The sequence below is a fragment of the Galleria mellonella genome, unplaced genomic scaffold, assembly GCF_026898425.1.
Source record: "Galleria mellonella isolate WM207_F2 unplaced genomic scaffold, CSIRO_AGI_GalMel_v1 utg352, whole genome shotgun sequence".
Classification (NCBI taxonomy): domain Eukaryota; kingdom Metazoa; phylum Arthropoda; class Insecta; order Lepidoptera; family Pyralidae; genus Galleria; species Galleria mellonella.
This window is the reverse complement of record NW_026442084.1, coordinates 7,385,513-7,398,062: the sequence shown is the minus strand read 5'-3', so window position 1 is coordinate 7,398,062 and position 12,550 is coordinate 7,385,513. Positions and strand designations below refer to the sequence as shown.

At 35.6% G+C, this 12,550-nt stretch overlaps 1 protein-coding gene across 1 annotated transcript in view; it reads left to right on the top strand.

Moving 5' to 3' along the window:
• The first annotated feature begins 2,278 nt into the window (after nt 1-2,278).
• Nucleotides 2,279-12,550, top strand: part of LOC128201143 (zinc finger protein 579-like) — a 77,295-nt gene continuing 67,023 nt past the window's right edge. Inside the window, exon 1 of the mRNA XM_052897088.1 lies at nt 2,279-2,685. The gene's annotated coding sequence lies outside the window, so the exon portion shown is untranslated. The remainder of the gene's footprint in view (nt 2,686-12,550) is intronic.

The following is a 12,550-nucleotide window of genomic DNA, read 5'->3' as shown; positions in this document are numbered from 1 at the left end:
ATGTAAAGGAAGTACTAGTACTTACAAGTAGGTTCAAGTTGATGGTAAGTTCTTTTTATATATATTTATATATATAATGATAGCACAAAGTTACTTACTAATAATTTTGTATTATTATACAAACCCAAAGAAAACGTTGGTAGCTTCTATTTTAAACGTTACTACGCATATAACTACTTAACGACATAGTAAATAAATTCTGTAATTATATATATATATTATAATAATATGTGTAATTTCTGTGTACAATAAAGAATTAATAAAATGAAATAAAATCGATTATAGATTCCACTTTCTTCCACGCACAACCACTCTTTGGAATCAACTTCCAGCAGCAGTATTTTCGAACCGATACGACAACGTAACCTTCAAGAAAAGCGGATATTCCTTTTTAAAAGGCCGGCAGCACACCTGCAATGCCGCTGGTGTTGTGGGTGATCATGGGCAGCGGTAATCACTTACCATCAGGTGAGCCGCATGCCCGTTAGCCCCTGTGTTGTAAAAAAAAATTAAAATTACTGTGACGACTAACTCTGCATTACAGCCTATCCCACAAGGAACGTTACGTGTAGATAGACAGATTTTTATTTATTTTTTATTATTATTTTTTCATCATAATAATAGACATAGTATATTACGCTGAATCACCAAATAATAATTGTGATAAGGGTAGGAAAATAATGAAGAAAATAGAAAAACTTATTAATTTTTTAAAATTATTTTTCCCTTTACAATTGTCAATATTTTTTTCTCTCATATATTAATATATAATTTTAAATGTTATATATATATATATATATAAAATTGTATAAATGTATAAAATAAATGAACATTTCATTAGGGAGCACGCTGTATATCTGTAAGGCGCCGCGGTGGAGCGAGGGCGGGCGGCTTGTCGCCACAGTACACGCTTCGCTAACAGATGCAACAGAGGAATACGTAGTGTTTGTTTTTCACAATAGCATTCATGTATTGTTATTTTTGTTGCATACAAAAAATGTCCTATTGGCTTATATATATAAGAAATAAAATGGAATAATAATTATTAAAGTTACATTATACATGAACAGTTTTACAAATGACTAAATATTTTCACTGAATTTGTATGTGATCGTTATATTATATAAAAATTAGTTTAAATAAAAAAAAATCATATATGTAAGTAAATATTGTGTATGAGTGTCATTTGAATTTTTATTTTAATTATATTACTATATAATACTCATTATGTTGGTTTCTTTATTTAAAAAGGCTATGGTAACACGTGTTAGTGCGAATTACGTTCCGTTTCACGGAATCTTTGAACTATATGAAGTGTTGTATATAATTAGTAATGTTTAATTACTTCGCTGGATGTTGTGTTGTTTGATCTTAATAATAGCTATTATCGATTTTACTTAACCAAACAAACCGGAAACGTTCGTGTATTATCTGCCGTTTGTGGTTATACTATAACCGGCACACATGTGGTGGGGCACTAGGAAGAAGAAAGCGGGCGAAGAAAAAAAGAGGGAGACGAAAAACTAGAGCGGGACGGAAAAGTGGGAGAAAAACGAAAAATTTCACCCGCTACCCACTCGCCCGCACCCGCGCCACCCCGCGTGGCCCCCGTACACACACACACGCGTCTCCCCGGCGTGATTACGTCGTCTTGATACTTGAATATTCACTATCAGTCGGATTTTTTGAATTTACTTCCTATATATAATTATTTTTTAGCAAAGATTTAGCTATCGATTAATTTGATTTGTTGTTGCCAAGCACAGAGCTAGTAAAATTTGAGTGAAAATAAATTTTGTAATTAACTCAAGTACTAAAATAAAATGCAATATTTATAGTATTTATTATAAAAAAAATATTCTATATTTAATATGCCTATTTCTTTTCCTCTGTTATTTATAATATAATATTTTCCGTTTAAAATTATTTATCTGAATAGCAACAAAAAACTTTCTGAGATAAATAATTTATAAAATTAGTACAATATATTTATTATTTTTATGTACTTATAATTGTCTCTTCAAAAATTGTTTGCAAATTTATTTAAAACCATACAGAGTGGTTTATTTAAACTCATATAAATGTTATAAGTGTAATTTGTTCCACTAACAAGAATGGTACAAAGTTTGCGCAAAGCAAGCGGCTGGCACGGTGATAGTTTTTCCTGAAAGTCGCCAATTTCGCCGGCATGTGAAAGTATCAAGACGCGTCGCTCCCGCGGGAGGCTATTGTAGCATGTTTTTATACCCAAAAATTTTAAGTCAGTAGGCGCTCGAACTCTGAGCGGCTTGAACGTTTTTATTATTATTAATATATATTTATATTTCGTTTTAATTTACAAGTTTTCCATGGTTCATAATTTTAATATTTTTATACCGTTTTATACAATAATAAAGTGTTTATAGATAGGCGTAATTACAACATTGAACGAACTTTTTTAAAACTACAAAAAGCGAATCGGGAGTATTTCGGCAAAAACAAATTCAAGATAGCAACATTTAAGTTTTGACAGCAAGTTTTGGGCGGGCGAGTTTGACAGTTCGCGGGTTCGAAATTTAAAATTGACGTTTGAATTACAACATGGCGGACTGTGTGTTTGTCGGCGTGTTCGCCGGGTTCGTCGACCTCGCCGGACCTTCGCAATAGGATGATAAACTTCCAAAATATTTGACGTCTGCTCTATCCGTGAGTATCTATCTGTACACATTTTATATTGAATCAATCGTTCCCGTTCTAGAATTATTGATGATGTACGTTACATAAGGGTGCGTTCATAATGTCGCATGAATATTGTAGCAGTTAATATGACGTGTGTATGTGTGCGGTCGCTGGTCATACACACACATTGGCCGGATTGTTTTTATCGTTGGCAGTAAATTAGAGGGGCGATAGTGGCCCGCCGATACCGACTGACTAGTGTACGTATTGATTTTTTTCCCTCATTCTGTTAAATTTCATTTATTGGGGGAGCGACCGGACATGCCGCGATGACGTATACCGAATGCCCAGCTTTCGTTCATGTTGGCCAGAGCCGAAGAAGTTGGTGGGAGAGAATGACGGACTGCGGTGTGGTGGATGCTATTTTTAACTTGGCCTTGTATAACTTATCACTACCCTCCCCTCCCCCCCCATTTACATTGTGGAAATCGGACTGAAAAATTGACGGGCGCCGAAGGTCGCGCGTAAGAACATAACAACTACCCACTTTCCTATTAATATTGGCGTGCATTGTAATGACGATTTGTCGTCATGACACACTTAAACGTAGTTTTGAAAATGGATCTTATTCCAACGACTCAAAAGTTCGTTTTTGAGATCTAACATTTTACACATTTTAAAAAATCATTTCCGCATCTGTAGTTTGAGGGTGTACTATTTTTTAACCGACTTAAAAAGAAGAAGGTTCCCAATTTGGTTGTATTTTTTTTTGTTTGTTATCTTATCAGTTCATCAGTTTTAAACCGATTTGGAGTTTTTTTTATCTGAAAGGATATATATTATAGTTTAGTTTTATAGAAATTTTATCAAAATCGGTACAGTAGTTTAGTTTTTAAATAAAAATAACAGGTTTTGCCGCATTTGAAGTTGTTTTTTTGTATATTATGTTATATTATATATTTGTCTTTCCGGATAATATAATATTATTATTATACTATCCGGAAAGACAAACAAACGGTTTACTTGGTGAATAATGGTATTGCCAATAGACCTGAACAGCACCATGGCTATCCCAAAATAAACTGACATCCATGATGCCTCTCACGCTTTGCTATTTCTGAACAATTAAAAAAAAATGACTTTTGATAATTACTGAATATTCAAATTAATTTTATTCATTAGTTAAAACTTCTCTAAAATCCAATAACTTATTTTACATGAGTAACAGTTCAAAAACTATAGAACACGGAAGCGTAACACCTTAGTCGCCAGGAATGGCAACGCATGAGGGTAACATATATAGGCAACCGTTTCCTGCAAACTGGCTCATATTAAGTTTTATAAATAAACATCGGAAGTACGGCCCTGATGAAAAATCATAGATCAATAATACCTAGATAGAGCGTCTCTCTATAAATGCTTTAACAACAGCCTAAGTTTTATTCAAAATGGCGCGCTTTTAAATATGTATACATCATAATAAAATTGGATGCTATTTAATTCAAGGAAAGTTCTGAATGTCCATGAATTATTAAAAATAATGATGAATTTGTGAATATTTAATATTTTTTTAACTTGAATTCTTTGCAAATTTGGAACTGTCACATACATATGTTTACATTACATATCTACTTATTATATATATAATAGGGTTAAGGAAAAGAGACAAACCATAAGAACTATTGAGGTCAGAAGGCAAAAAAATGTTAGGACACTTAATACGACACGACGAACTTATGAACACTATAATAAAAGGTAAGATAGAAGGAAGGAGGGGAAGAGGGAGACCAAGGCATAGTTACATCAGGCAGATCAAGGGAAAAATTGGTGTCGTGTCGTATCAAGAGGTGAAGAGACTCGCAGAAAATCGTAGTGAGTGGCAAGAGCTCCACTGACAAGAGCGCAGCTCTTAAATAGGATATATATATATATATATATATATATATACATATACATATATATATTTACATATTATTCTTTACTATGTCTATATAAAAATGACAGATCAAGTAAGTGATGTCTGAGTCTGTTGATGTTTGAGGTATGCGTGTGGTTGCCCAGTGACGGAAGGTAAACGGAGTCGAGTCAGTTGGCCTATCGTGATGAATTCACTAAGAATTAACCATGATGGTCTCCAGGAGGGATTGCGTGGTATATTGTTAGTAATGGAACCAGTTCTTTTACTAACAAACCCCTCCGGTCAGTGACAATAAACCGGCTGTTTTGGAACGTTTTTTGTTATTCGATGCTCTATCCATATGTGTATGATCTTGATATTTTGAAGGTGGTGGATATAAAAATTATTGATAGATTGAAATTGAAATTGAAAAAAGATGGGATTCGAATTCGCACCCGCTGTCTGGGCTGAATGTGTTACCAATTACACCATGGAAGGAATACCATCAGGCGATAAATTTTTAAATATTCGACTGAACAAGGTGTTATCTTGCGTAAGTCTATATCACTAGTTATTTCGTTAGAAGTATTTTGTTTATTTCTATAACCTTTCATATCATTTTACCAGAGGGAGACTTTGTACAAAAGTCGATTGCTTGGGTACCTGTGTCCCATTCGTGTTTCAACCGTGAAGCAGTTGTGTTTGCATAGCTGTGTTTCGGTTTGAAGGGTGGGATATGGCGCGAATTTACAGGGTACAGAGGAATAACACCTGAGTCCTCAGGAATGGCAACGCATGGGGGGTATCGTGGGCGAAACAGTATACTCTGTTATGTCCATGGTACTGCTCATGTCTATAGACGACGGTTACCACTTTCCATCAGGTGGGCCGTCAGCTTGTTTGCCATTCTAAGTTGTATATAAAAAAAAAGTTAATTAATCAATTAATAAACTAAATAAATTTGATTAGCTTTTCTCACGTTTTAAATTCGACGATGACCGACTAGTGTTCGATTTGTTATAAATGATATAAAGAAATATATTTTAGGAACCGAACGAAGTTTCTAAACAAAATACCCAAATTATTCGTACCTTTTCGAGGCGGTCTGTAATTAATTAGTTAATATATTATCCATTTCTAAATTTATCTCTAAAATACATAATTAGACACAAAGATAATTTGATAGAAGCGATTCCTGAAGTGAATTCCGCGAAACATTCTGTGCAAATGTCAAAAGGGGTCCCTCGAACTGATGATGTCGGGAAATATGTCTAAATAACTCAAACTATGGGTTCCGTAAAAAAATCGGACGAGTAGATATAGAGTAGAAAATATTTATTGGCCCCAGAAAAATAACTGTGACTGGTCGCTATCTGTATATGGAAGATTACCAGAGGGAGACTTTGTACAAAAGTCGATTGCTTGGGCACCTCTGTCCCATTCGTGTTTCAACAGTGAAGCAGTTGTGTTTGCATGGCTGTGTTTCGGTTTGAAGGGTGGGATATGGCAGTGAATTTACAGGGTACAGAGGAATAACACCTGAGTCCTCAGGAATGGCAACGCATGGGGGGTATCATGGGCGAAACAGTATACTCTATTATGTCCATGGTACTACTCATGTCTGTAAGCGACGATTATCACTTTCTATCAGGTGGGCCGTCAGCTTATTTGCCGTTTTAAGTTGCATAAAAAAACCTAACTAAATACTCTTTATAATGAGGAAGAATTTGATTTTTTGTTTGTAACGGGTAAAATAAAAAAAATATATTTGCCTGATTTTGAAAATTCCCTCACCTATAGGAAGGTACATCATCAGGGACTAAGATGAGCTGTATTTTGTTAAAAAAACAACCTATTTACTCGTGAAAAGTAAGTAAATGATAAGCTATATTCATAAAACCATAATTATTCTAAACAATTGTTTTTAAAAATGTAATATACATACATACATATGTATAGCAGAGTGATTTTAGATTAATCATATGTCTAGCTAATTCGAATATCTGATTGTTAACGCAACGGAATTTGGGTCTTTTTTTTAATGTGCGATAATGGAATGGTAACCCCGCCTGCGCTATCGGTATACGCTGACGGGACACCAGTGTGGGATGATAGGTGAGGATGAAAAAGCAGGTCAGTTAGCCTATAGTGACGAATTCCACCAGAATTACCAGGTTTTCCCAAGAGACTACAGCATAGGGTTCTTCAAAAGGGGGATAAAGAGGTTTCTTCAGGGTCGGCAACGCGTGCGTAATACCTCTGGTATTGCAGGCGTTAGGCTATATGCTACGGTATATATATACTACGCTATAGGCTACGGTAACCGCTTGCTATCAGGTGGGCCGTATGCTTGTTTGCCGCCTGTGGTATAAAAAAAATTAATCGCGATAGTTTCCAGGGGGAACCGCGTGGAGGTCGACCTGATAGGGTGTATTCCTAGTTATAGGGAAATCAAATCCCATTACTAACAATCCCCTTCCCCCCACGGAATTTAGGTCAAAAATATCAAAAAGGACGTCCTTCTGACGTCCTTTATTTGTGTACATATTGTTAACATTTATAATGTGTATCATTCTTTGAATAGAACAATCTAAGAACAAGGAATTGCATAGAAGGAATGATAAAATAAAAACTGTAAATCACATGGTTGACTCCTTTTTTCTTATGCAAATATAATTAGTAAAAAGAGGACGACAGATACACCATCAGTTGATATTTTTCTCAATTCAAAGCAGGCTAGTGGACAAAAAATGTTTGATATGTCAATTATTTGTCAATGACAAATTTTACATTACTAGATTATATATTCGACACAGTTTATGTAGAAAGTATGCAAGCAGGTTGTATCTGAATTTGGTAGGGTTATACGGCCGTGTAACATTTTCTATACACTAGCCTGCTATGAATTGACAATTTTATCACTCCTTCTATGTAATACCTTGTTCTTAGAGAACAATAAAGAGTTTTTATTAATTAATTTTATGTGGCTGCAATTATGTATATGTCAATTTGACTACGTCGAAAATCACTCTATAGTATTTTTATTTTTTCAACTTCAAATCTGTTTTTATTGAGGGAAGGGGGGGGGGAAAGGGATTGTTAATAATGGAGACTGAGAATCCCATTGCTAGCAATATACCCAACCAGGTCGACCTCCACGCGGTTCCCCTTGGTAACTATCATGATTAATTCCTGATGAATTCATCATGATGGCCTGGCCAAAACTGGCCTGTTTTCATTCTCATATATCACCCTTCACTGGTGCCCCGCCAGCGTATCCCATTAGCGCAGGCGGGGTTACCACTTCATTTTCATCCAATAAAAAAAAATCAGTTTTTATGAATACCCATAAAAGTATCCAGATAGGCGAATGTAGTGTTGCCCTTTATGGGGTTTGTTATGTCGACCCAATAACTCGGCTTCACCTTTGCCATTTGATGTTATGGTCTTGACATTCTTCTACAATGATCAATTTGCATTGAAATTTTGATGAATACTTTTTATTTTTTATTTCATCATTAACGTTCTTTAAAGGAGCGGTCTATCACATTATTTTATAGAAAAAAAAAACAATAATAAATGTAAAACGAATAAAAAAAATTTCTTTTGAGAGAAGAGTGCAATGAACAAATAAACTAATACAAACAGTAGATAAATATTTGTACTGTGCGGGATTCGAACCCACAATCTCAGAAGGTGAAAGCTGTTAAAACGAACTATCTACATTAAAAAAGAGTACAGAGTCCGTTGCACCTCGAATAGTTGGTTAAAAATAGCCCAATAGACCTCAATCCGTTTGACAATACCGATTATTGAGAGATCTGTGGAACCATAAAACGCGCGCCGTGTATTATCCGGTGATTGTGACGTCACGCCCGGCCCGCTCTCAGGTGACGCTGTAGTTACTTCGTATTTATACATCGTTAGGACACTGGCTCTTGGAGTATTGCAATTTGAAATAATAACTTTTGAATATTAAATTCGATTCAAAAATAGAATACCGACTTCTGAAGTAAAAAATAAATTCATCGTTCTTATTTTAAAACGAATTCAATGCGCCAATCGATAACGAGAGTTTTCGTAGACACAAGAATTTAAATATTTGGATTTAGAACGCGGAATCATGCGTTGACATTTACATAGAATAATAACGGTAACAAAAAAGATAGCTACAATAGAACTGAGAAAGTCCTGCTCATCAAAAAACAATAATTTTATACCTTAGTAAATGAATGACTGATCATGTGGTCCCGGCATAGAATGGGCCACCCCTTCCTTTCCCGTGGGTGTCGTAAGGAATCTAATGCCAACCCGCTTGCCAAGCGTGGCCACTACTGGTAAAACTCCCCTTACGGGGTAGGCATATCGAGGCCTAGAGAAGGAAGAATTTAGGCTCCGCTTTTTAATAATTTTAGAACTGTTCTTAAAAACACTTATTATTAAACGATTACTTGAATGACAAACGTGCATGGTGTCAGTCGATAATGCACAGGCATTTTAATGACTATACATATTTAATATTTTTTTTATACAACTTAGAATGGCAAACAAGCTGACGGTCCACCTGATGGAAAGTGGTAACCGTCGCCTATAGACATGAGCAGTACCATGGACATAACAGAGTATACTGTTTCGCCCATGATACTCCCCCATGCGTTGCCATTCCTGAAGACTCAGGTGTTGTTCCTCTGTACCATGTAAATTCACGCCATATCCCACCCTTCAAACCGAAACACAGCCATGTAAACACTGCTGCTTCACGGTTAAAACACGAATGGGACAGAGGTACCCAAGCAATCGACTTTTGTACAAAGTCTCCCTCTGGTAAATAATAAATATATAGACTGAACAGAGACTTAAAAGAGTAACTGTTGAGTTTCTTGCGGATTTTTTTCAACAGATAACAACTTTTAGAACTCTGCAGTAGATTAAAAAAGATGACGATTCAAAAACGTCACCAAATTCTAACGGCGGTTGATGACTTAATAATAAATGCACATTATAGTAACCCTATTTACGCACACATGTATAAAAAAGTTGACCTTGAAGTTCAGTTATTTTTAGCGTAGCATTTGTACGGAAATGCTCTATCTATGTAGTGTAAGTCTCGACATGTTGCTCATAGCTAAATGCCCTGTTTAAGAGGGAAAGGGATTGTTAGTAATGGAGACTGAGAATCCCATTGCTAATATACCCAACCAGGTCGACTTCCTCGCGATTTTCCCTGGAAACTATTATGGTTGATTCCTGATTAATTCATCATGATGGGCTAATTGGCCTGTTTTCATTCTCATCTATCACCCTTCACTGGTGCTCCGCCAGCGTATCCCGTTAGCGCAGGCGGAGTTACCATACCATTTTCACCCATAAAAAAAAAATGCCCTGTTTGCGTCCCGAGGCGGGTGTCAAACAATTTTGGGGTGGGCAATGCCCACTAGGCTTTTCATTAAATAATAATACATAAATCTTTATTTCGTCATAGTCGTAGAATACTGACGGATCTATATATGTAATATTTGTCAGATCCGTCAGTATTCTACGACTATGACGATTTGGTAAAATCTTAGATTATATAGATAGAGCATCGAGCCTCAAAAACAGGTCAACTATTTGTCAGCTAATTGTCAAATTAGCTGACTCGTTTTTTTTATCAATGTTTTATATACTTACGTATACAATGTCTCTTGACGTATTATTTAATAAATGAGTGTTTACACATTAAAATGATGTATAGAATTTATAAGACAAAATAAATATAGAAGTTATAAAGGAATCACTCATGACTATTTCTCACGCAGAATTGTATGAAAAAGTTGACCCGTTTTTTTCTCGTAGAATTTCTATGGAGACTATCTATATATAATCTAAGGGTAAAATTCTGGTATACAATTATGTTTTATTTATGTTTATTTATTTATTTATTTCTTATTGCATTCCATAATATAATTAGTAGATAACTATGATTAGTAGATTAGTAGATAATTTCAATTATGGACCCTGTTGGGCACAGCAAGTAGGAGAGAGGACAACACTTTTTTCACTTTAGAAATAGTCAAAGGATCTGTTACAATATTATCCAGTTTGTTACCCATTATGTTTGAGTGTACATGTCTTGCTAATGCTTGCCGTGTGGTCCCGGCGTAGAATAGGCCACCCTTTCTTTCCCATGGGTGTGACTATGGCGAGTATAGCGACTAAGAGTGGACGAGGGATGGACAGCAGCGTCCCTCTTAAAACATCCCCAAAGCCAAATTGCGGTTGCTAATCCGCTTGTCTAGCGTGGCAACTATTGGCAATACCTCTCCCAAAGAAGGAGGCTTATGTTCTATGTTATATGTTATATATATATATATTAATTAATATATATATATATATATATATATATATATATATATATAATATATATATATATACATATATGTATATATATATATATATATATATATATATATGATGTCTTGCTAAAGACAATCATTTTCGTGGTTACGAGTAGTAAAAAATTTTAGTAAAGGAAATCTTTCATATCATAAATTTTTTTAATTACGAATTTATTATTTTATTATTTTGAATCGAAGCATTTGACGTTCCATTGTTTCTGCCTACCCTAATGGGAGACAGGCGTGACAGAGTGACACATATGTATGTATTTTTAATTACGCTTATAAAGATTTTTTATATAAAAAAAATATTTCTTATTTTAATAAAATTAAGTAGTTTTATATCATAATAGGGAACTAAATAAACCATAAATAATGGGAATTATGGAAACAGTATTGCAATGTTGTCACCCTTCGGTATGAACGCTCTTAAAGGGTCCATTCTTATTAATGAGGGTATTTGCATATTATCAAGTGTCGTGATCACGACCCTATGTCTGCATTGCGCACTGCACAATTCAGTGCATTGAATGCAAAATGATTCGAAAATTATTGTTGTGTAAACAATACAGTATAAAGGGTCATCCATATTGTAACGGCGAGTAAAAAAAAAAACAAGTTCCATCACTTTACCTTAATCTATAAACGTCCACTACTGGGCACAGGTCTCTCCAAATTGGGCGGCTTAGTATAGGATTTTATTTTCTGTTTGTTCTCTTTTCTGACAAAAAGACAATAATTAAAAAAAAAAATATCTACCTGAAACATGCCAATTCCTGGCATGTGTCAGGTAATTCGATGGGGTATATTATGGAACATAGAAGATAACAAAGTTTTTCCTAAGGTCGCCATCTTGATCCGCCGTCTTGGATAGTGTAAATTTTTTTGCTAGTCATTCCATAAACAAGTATGTACATTCATTTCTACAAAAAAAAAACGAACAATTTAAAAAAAATATTGTCAGGGTCACTTGGAATGGTGTGCGGATTCTAACGATACTCCATACATCCAGGTATTTAGACGTTGTTTGTATCGCATTGGCCGTGTGGTCCCGGCATAGAATAGGCCACCCCTTCCTTTCCCGTGGGCGTCGTTAGAGACGACTAAAAGAGAACGAGGGATGGGCAGTAGTGTCCTTTTTAAAACTTGTCGATGATCCCAGGCTTGCAAGCGGTATCGAACCCTTAAGTCTTAGAAGAGATTTTGCCTCACTCTACATATTCTACCGCTTGTACAACGGATTGTACTCAGAGGAATTGTTCAACATGATGCCTGCGGCCACTTTCTATCGTCGTATGGCTCACCATCGACAGGGAGTTCACCCTCATACCTTACAGACTAAATGGTCGCGTACAACGCTGTTTCAGACATGTTTTCTCCCACGAACACTCAGGTTATGGAATGAGCTCCCTGCCGAGGTTTTTGCAAGAGACTACAGCACGAGGTTCTTCAAAAGGGGAGTAAAGAGGTTTCTTCAGGGTCGGCAACGCGCGCGTAATACCTCTGGTATTGCAGGCGTTCATAGGCTACGGTAACCGCTTACCATCAGATGGGCCGTATGCTTGTTTGCCACCTCAGTGGTATAAAAAAAAACTGACTGCGATTGCCAATCCGCCTG